At 47.5% G+C, this 7,543-nt stretch overlaps 1 protein-coding gene and 1 long non-coding RNA gene across 8 annotated transcripts in view; one reads left to right on the top strand and one right to left on the bottom strand.

Moving 5' to 3' along the window:
* The window catches only part of FOXN3 (forkhead box N3), a 377,361-nt gene that overhangs the window by 140,209 nt on the left and 229,609 nt on the right, over window positions 1–7,543 (top strand). Inside the window, exon 1 of one of the 7 annotated variants that reach the window (XM_014543670.1) lies at window positions 6,551–6,573. The exons of the other annotated variants lie outside the window; for them this stretch is intronic. The gene's annotated coding sequence lies outside the window, so the exon portion shown is untranslated. Of the gene's footprint in view, window positions 1–6,550; window positions 6,574–7,543 lie in introns of those variants that run through there. 7 annotated transcript variants of the gene reach the window in all.
* On the bottom strand, window positions 4,864–6,523 carry LOC106726925. The gene is made up of 3 exons (XR_001363057.1): window positions 6,444–6,523; window positions 5,991–6,159; window positions 4,864–5,036 (listed from the first exon to the last, which is right to left on the bottom strand). It is a non-coding gene; the product is annotated as an uncharacterized LOC106726925 (long non-coding RNA).

The following is a 7,543-nucleotide window of genomic DNA, read 5'->3' as shown; positions in this document are numbered from 1 at the left end:
CGTGACCCCTCCCTCCACACAGCTCTCCCCCCTTCAGGAACAGGTGTCCTTTCTGTGGCCTGTTTAGTCCGTGTTTTGTGCTTTTTGTTGGTGGTGTTACTGTTTACAATGGCCCCCCGTCGTAGCGCTAAAGTGTTGTTCAGAGTTCTAAGCATGCCCAGGTGGACTGCCTTGTGGGGAAATACATGAGTTAGGTGAGCTTTGTTTGGGTGTGAGTTAATAGTGCTGCTGGCTGCAAGTTCAGTGTTAAAGCCTCCACATTTTATGTTAAATAAGGTGTCTTTAAATGGAAACAGAGAAAATACAGTTGTGTATTGATCAGTTCACGGAAATGTGACCGCTGCTCAGGAACTTAACCCTGTATTTCCTCTAGGAGCCATGGCTCAGTCCTTGCTAATTCATTGTATACGGAGGCCCTAGAACACAGCTACCATGAATAACAAGACTTGGCTGGAGATGAATGGAGTCCAAGAGCTCAGAGTGGGAGCCTCTTGCAGGGTAAGCTCCTGACGACATGGAGTATCCCCGGGAAGGCAGGAGGAGCAGAAATAGTTCTGGCCAGCCCTAGCTGGTTTGGCTCAATGGATAGAACGTCAGCCTGTGGACCAAAGGGTCCCAGGTTCGATTCCGGTCAAGGGCACTTACCTTGGTTGCATGTTCTTCCCTGGCCCGGGCCCAGGGCCTGTGCAGGAGAGACCCCTCCCTCCCCACAGCTCTCCCCCCTTCAGGAACAGGTGTCCTTTCTGTGGCCTGTTTAGTCTGTGTTTTGTGCTTTTTGTTGGTGGTGTTACTGTTTACAATGGCCCCCCCGTCGTAGTGCTAAAGTGTTGTTCAGAGTTCTAAGCATGCCCAGGTAGACTGCCTTGTGGGAAATACATGAGTTAGGTGAGCTTTGTTTGGGTGTGAGTTAATAGTGCTGCTGGCTGCAAGTTCAGTGTTAAAGCCTCCACATTTTATGTTAAATAAGGTGTCTTTAAATGGAAACAGAGAAAATACAGTTGTGTATTGATCAGTTCACGGAAATGTGACCGCTGCTCGGGAACTTAACCCTGTATTTCCTCTAGGAGCCATGGCTCAGTCCTTGCTAATTCATTGTATACGGAGGCCCTAGAACACAGCTACCTCAGATAACAAGACTTGGCTGGAGATGATGGAGTCCAAGAGCTCAGAGTGGGAGCCTCTTGTAGGGTAAGCTCCTGACGACAGGGAGTATCCCCGGGAAGGCAGGAGGAGCAGAAATAGTTCTGGCCAGCCCTAGCTGGTTTGGCTCAATGGATAGAACGTCAGCCTGTGGACCAAAGGGTCCCAGGTTCGATTCCGGTCAAGGGCACTTACCTTGGTTGCATGTTCTTCCCTGGCCCGGGCCCAGGGCCTGTGCAGGAGACAACCAATCGATGTGTTTCTCTCACATCGAATTTTCTCTCTGTTTTTTCCTCTCTCTTCCACTCTCCCTAAAAATCAATGGAAAAATAGCCTCGGGTGAGGATTAACAACAAAAAAAAGAAATCATGGCCACGTGCATTCTGGCCACGTGGAGTGCCTCAAGCCGGGCACAGACTTTCCTATCAGATTTGAAAAAAGGTAAAATGGAACCATACTTGACCTCTTATAAGCATACGTTGTTACAGAAGAGCAATCTGGAAATAGAGAGTAAATGTCCCCCTCCCCTCCCCCCAAATTCTTAATTCAGGAGCATCTCCTCTCACCCTTGTACCTATAGACGAGTCTGTAGAGAACGTTTGATACTCAGAACCTATACATCGAAAGCCTTCCTGCAACCAGACAACAGACCCCACGCGCAGGGTATAATATTGGCCATACTTAGCAATTCCCGTATGCTCGGAGCACCAGCCTTTTCAGAAAGGGGTCATTTTGTCCCTTCAGATTGAAAAGATCACAAAATGCTTCCATTTGGTGAAAAGGCTTTGATAACATATTTATTTCCCCCCAAACTCTTACTTTGTGAAATGTTTGCAAATTGTGTCACACGCACAGTCTTTGAGAACATGAAAGTGATTCAGGAAAGGGAAAGCGTCACTTAAAACGGCTGGAAAATGCGACAGAAGGGGACACGGGACACTGGGGCACGGTGGCCATGTAATAATATGCCTCTAGCCTCTTATTTCTGCAATTTCCAGGTTTTCACCCTTTTAAACAACAGCCTCCTAAATACATTGTTGCGCCTTTCAGGGCATTCATTCAGCCGGGAAAGCGTCACTTAAAACGGCTGGAAAATGCGACAGAAGGGGACACAGGACGCTAGGGGCACGGTGGCCATGTAATAATATGCCTCTAGCCTCTTATTTCTGCAATTTCCAGGTTTTCACCCTTTTAAACAATGTCCCAGCCAACAGCCTCCTAAATACATTGTTGCGCCTTTCAGTGCATTCATTCAGCACATGTTGAGCACAGGCTCTGGGGTAAGCGCTGTGTGCATTGCTGAATAGAACAGGCGTGTGTCCTGCTTTTGTGGAGCTTGCTGCCTCGTGGGGGTAGGCAGTCTGGTAGTTGGATAAAGTTACCTGCTTTCTCCAGAAAAGCAGGATTGAGGGACATCAAAGTTCAACTTGTACTTCAACTGGTCCGGGTATATCTGAACTTCAAGGAGCAGAGGCCAGAGAGAGAAGATTCAGCCATAGCCTATCTAGACCAGATCAATATATCTGGTTGGTCTGAAATGCTTAGATGTGATGGTGTGTTCCTTGAGGTTGGACCTGCCCATTCATATTAAATGCTCTGCACATAACTGCAAAATAAATGAGGTTCTACTAAAGGCTGTAGATTGGTCTCCTCCCAAAAAGCTAGAGAGATCTGTAGATGCAGGTTGGCCTGTTTGGTAACAAGTCCATGTTTCTATTAACCACAAAGAGAATGTTGGATTAAAAAAAGACCATGACGATGCTTAAAGGACCCAGAAACAGATGAGGTACAAGAAAGAGCAGAGGTGAGAAGTTTATTGTTGAAATAAATTGGTTTGGGGGGGAGCATTTGATAATTACAAATACCTTGTGTTCATATAGTACCTTTTAATGTGCAAAGTGTTTACATTTATTTTATTTGACCGTCACCACATTCTTGAAAGGAAAGGAAAACAGGCATTATTTTTACGGTTTTATGGCTGGAGAATACTGCAGCTCAGAGATGGTTATGTGTCTTGCCCAAGGTCATGACCCTGTAAAATTGCAGACAGGACTCTTGGGCTACGATCTTCTTAAGCATTTTGCAACTGCTGAGAATTGGAAGCAGAACTAAAGCTGTGAGAAGAGTGAGAGAAGTGTTTCTCTGCACCCTCCAACCATAAGTACCAAGGTTTGCCGAGTTGTAAGTTCTGTAAATAGACAAGAGTGTGCTATGAACTGAAACTAGAAACGGAATGGACCCCGTCCACAGTGTGCCCTGAACATAGCTCTGAACCACCCGAGCTCTGCGCCACCATCGTTTAAACACAGATTACTGTTTTCATGCCAGAGTCCTGCCTGGCCACGTGTTCCCACAGGCAGCAAAATTTCAGTATCCCTGTCTGGTTGGGCTTAAGTTTTTGGCAAGAATTTCCCCTTCTCTTGTGAACATCTTGGAAAGCTTTTAACTGAGCACAAAGATGTTTATTTTGAGTAGCAAAAGGGACTAACTAAGTCTAAAAACAATCTCTACCTCTCCCACCAAATGATTCTTACTTTTAAAATGGAAGATATCTTGCTACCCCACCATCTACAAGGTGGTGATGCTACCTGGACGGCTCTGAAGAAGCTGTTGGTTCCCTCTGTGACTTCGGGCCCTGGCGAGGAATTAGGAATCTGGGGTGAGGGAGCGTTGAGGGAGTGGAGATGGGATGAAGTGTTAGGTCAGTGATGGCGAACCTTTTGAGCTCGGTGTGTCAGCATTTTGAAAAACCCTAACTTAACTCTGGTGCCGTGTCACATATAGAAATTTTTTGATATTTGCAACCATAGTAAAACAAAGATTTATATTTTTGATATTTATTTTATATATTTAAATGCCATTTAACAAAGAAAAATCAACCAAAAAAATGAGTTCGCGCGTCATCTCTGACACGTGTGTCATAGGTTCGCCATCACTGGTATAGTCCCTGGACCAGCAGAGGCAGCCATCATCTGGGAGCTTGTTAGGGATGTGAATTCTCAGGGCCCAGCCCAGACCTACTGAATCAGAAACGCTGGGGTTGGGGACCAGCAAGCTGTGTTTTAATTGCCCTACAGGTAATTCTGATGCACACTCAAGTTTGAGAATCCCTGCTCTCGAATGCGCCCTCCTTTCTTTATGAAAACATTATAAATGTAATGGGTGCTCATGGTAGAAAAGTTGGAAACAAGACAAGGATGAACGAAGCAGGCAAACATCTTACCCCATAATTCTACCACTTAGAGGGAACCACTGTTTTAATATTTTAGCATTTTCTCGAATTAAAAAAAAAATAGGTTAAAAATAAATAATCTTTATTCCCTTTTGTATGGGTTCTGCAGTGCTTTCTGAGTGCTTCTGCCTGTTTTGGGTCTTTGTTTTCTCCTTTCCTCCTCCAGAATTCGTCCCGGGCCCATGGTCCCTTCCACTTTCTTTCCCATCCCCCTCCTTCAAATTGACATATACTTGACACAGGACACTGTGTGTAAGTTTAAGGTGCATAGCCTATTGATTTGGTATGTTTATATTGCAATATGATTGCCATCATAGCTTAGCTAACTCCTTTATCATGTCACATAATTTTTTCTAGTGTTTGGAACAATTAAGAGCTAGATATCCTCTTTCCAAAGTCATCTCCCTCCCCTCCCTAGTCCTGTTGTACCAGATGGTTCCACCGTGCCCCCTGCCTCAGCTATTTGGAGGCTATTTGGAGGGGGTGGGCAGAAGGGATTAGTCACCTGACTCAGGCTAAGCCAATCAGATGATTTCTCTGAGAATTTGAGCTCTTGTGGAAGACTGAGGCAGTCTGAAGGTGGTGGAGTCTAAAGTCAGAAGGTCCTCAGGACTTGGTAAGCGAGCAGAGGAAGCCAGCCTGCAGGGAGGAGCGTGGAGCAGCTCTGCAGAGGGAAGCAGTAAAGATAATATGGAAAGAGAGAGATGGAGACAAAAATTACCTGATGATGACTTCAGTTCTGCACAGCCCAGCTGTGCTGCTTGCCCTGGGCTGACCCAAGTCTCCTCTTACGTACCCGTCTTCCCAGGCCTGCCTCAGATTCCTCCTTATATTTGAAAGTCCCTCAGGCCTTCCCACCAGCAGCAAGTGCTCTCACTGCTCATCTATTCAGTTGTTACTGCCTGGAGCAGGATCACCGGGCTTTACACTGAACCATTCCATAAATAATCATATTGGCCACATAATCAGCGATGGGAGAGGGGCTTTAATGTTCCAGGGCAGAGAAGCATGTTGGAGAAGAAGGCACAAAACATGAGGGGGAGAGGAATTCCTCTCCGGGCTGGAGTCTGGGTGCTCACTCTTCATCCCATTCCCAGATGGGGCTGCAGAATGGTCCCATCCAGTCCTCAGTCAGGAAATAAGTGTTGCCCACAGCGAGTTCTGGGGCACACATAGAATTCTGCTGTCAAAGGTGTTTTTAAACAGTTCCACTTGTTTCTTTGAGGTTTCTAAGGATCTAAGGCACAAGGGTACTTTTTGAAAGTTCAAGAGGGGAATTAAGGAGGTTGTTCCTAAATGAATTTGGCCCCTGCACCCTTTTGTCAGGGAGCATGTCCCCGAGCCAGGATTCTATGGAATTACAAGGTAAAAAAGCCACACTACGCCTGCCTTTGGCTTTCAGTAAAGGGCTGATCCCCCATTTAAGACAGACAGACCGGCAGGCAGGCAGACAGACATGTGTACTCTGCCCTCCAAAGCAGGCCTGGCTGGTCCACACTTCAGGCCACATTTGTAATAGCAGAGAGAGAACTTAAGGAATATGCTTGAGAATGGGAGAAACAAACCAAAAACAAACACCACCCAGAAGAAGAAGGCGAGCTAATAAAAGGCAGCTTACCTCAACCACACTCCACCCTCTGCTTATGGCTTCCCCTGGCCCAAGGCTTGCTCATCTTTTAAGTTTTTGTTCACCCGGGATGGCTGGTTCAGTCACTGGAGGCTAACAGCTTGCACGGAAAGAATGACACGTGCAGTAACCTTCAGATCACATCCTCTCAGTCTGAACTCTGAGAAAGAAGGAACGTGCTGGGGTGGAAATAACATGCCACCTCTACTTAATGTAAAGAGATTTCTAGCTATGGTGTGAGTGTGGTTGGAGGTTGGGGGGGCCTGTCCTGGCTGGTAAGGTGTGAGGACAAAGGTCTCTCCCCTTGGCTCCTTTGATGGGAGATTCAGCTCTCCACTGATATGCTGATGAGGGGTGGGACCTTCACTAGGCTGAGCTCCTGTCCTGGCTTTGTTACCAGTTCTGACTTCAGAGATGATCTAGTTTGTTTCTCTGACCTCATACCTTTGCTTCGTGGCTCAGGGTAGGTCACATCCAGTGCTCAGTAATGAACGGGGTGGGGCTGATGAACTCCGGCTGCCCTTCGGCCTCCACCTCTGAATCATCTTGTGGTTGAGATTTGCCATGGTACTTGGTAAGTAAGGAGGCCTGTGGTGAGAGTCCTTGCTGAAGACTTGCCACCCACCATCTTAAGGGGAATGACTCTTAGATTAACTGGGGGTTCTTTCTTTTTTGAAATAAGAAAACGACAATAAAAACCTTCCGACACCCTGTGGGACTTATCTCCCCCTTTGGCTAGGTTATAAAGTACTGCAAGCTGGAGAGGTTTCTGAGGGAGGTCACTGGGGCCTTCTTACTGGTGGTTCTGCAGTTTTCAGATCGCTCCCTCGGGTCGGGTTCAGGTCAGGGTGGCAGGAGTGACCTGGACTTCTCTTATGTGTTGCAACCTGCTGATTTGGCTGCGTGGGAGAGTTGTGCAAACATATTTTTATTTATGTCACCACCAGGGTGTCCTGTAGAACTCTCCTCTCCAAGGCTGCTACTAGGTGTGACTTTAGCAGCTGGTGGCCATGCTTTAGGGAGGAACCTAAAGACTTGGAGTGGTTGCTGAGCTATTTGCTGGGGGCCCCTGTGAATTGTTGGGCTCTTGAGAGCTCAAAATATGAAGGAGAGGAAGCTTTTTGCTGGAGGTTTAGAAGTGGGTCGGGCGTTGAGCATAACCCACTGGAGAGGCTCTACTGGCCCGGCCTTTAGGATGGGGCTCTTGCACTGTAATCCGTAATGGCCACCCTCCCTCCCTTGGCAGACAGGCGTCTGCACTCGACCAGGGGAGCGGCCACCTGGGCCTGAGACTGCGGTGCCTTTGTGCCTTTTCTCTCGGGGCACGAGGTGGGCGCTGGGGGAGCTCTGGGGAAGGCCCTGGGAGTCCCGCCAGGACGCCTTAGTTGGGGAGAAGTGGAATGTCTTCTCCCCCTTGCCAGCCTCGCCCGCATCGTAATTCTTTTTATTTTTACTTTCAAGCCATGTAAGGTATGCGGATGGGGTAGTAGCGTTCCGGAGACACGTAGCCAGCGGCGCAAAGCCGGCCCGCCCGCGTGGCCTGA

The sequence above is a fragment of the Myotis brandtii genome, unplaced genomic scaffold (genome assembly GCF_000412655.1).
Source record: "Myotis brandtii unplaced genomic scaffold, ASM41265v1 scaffold332, whole genome shotgun sequence".
In the NCBI taxonomy this organism is placed as follows: Eukaryota; Metazoa; Chordata; class Mammalia; order Chiroptera; family Vespertilionidae; genus Myotis; species Myotis brandtii.
This window is presented reverse-complemented; position numbering and strand designations above follow the sequence as displayed.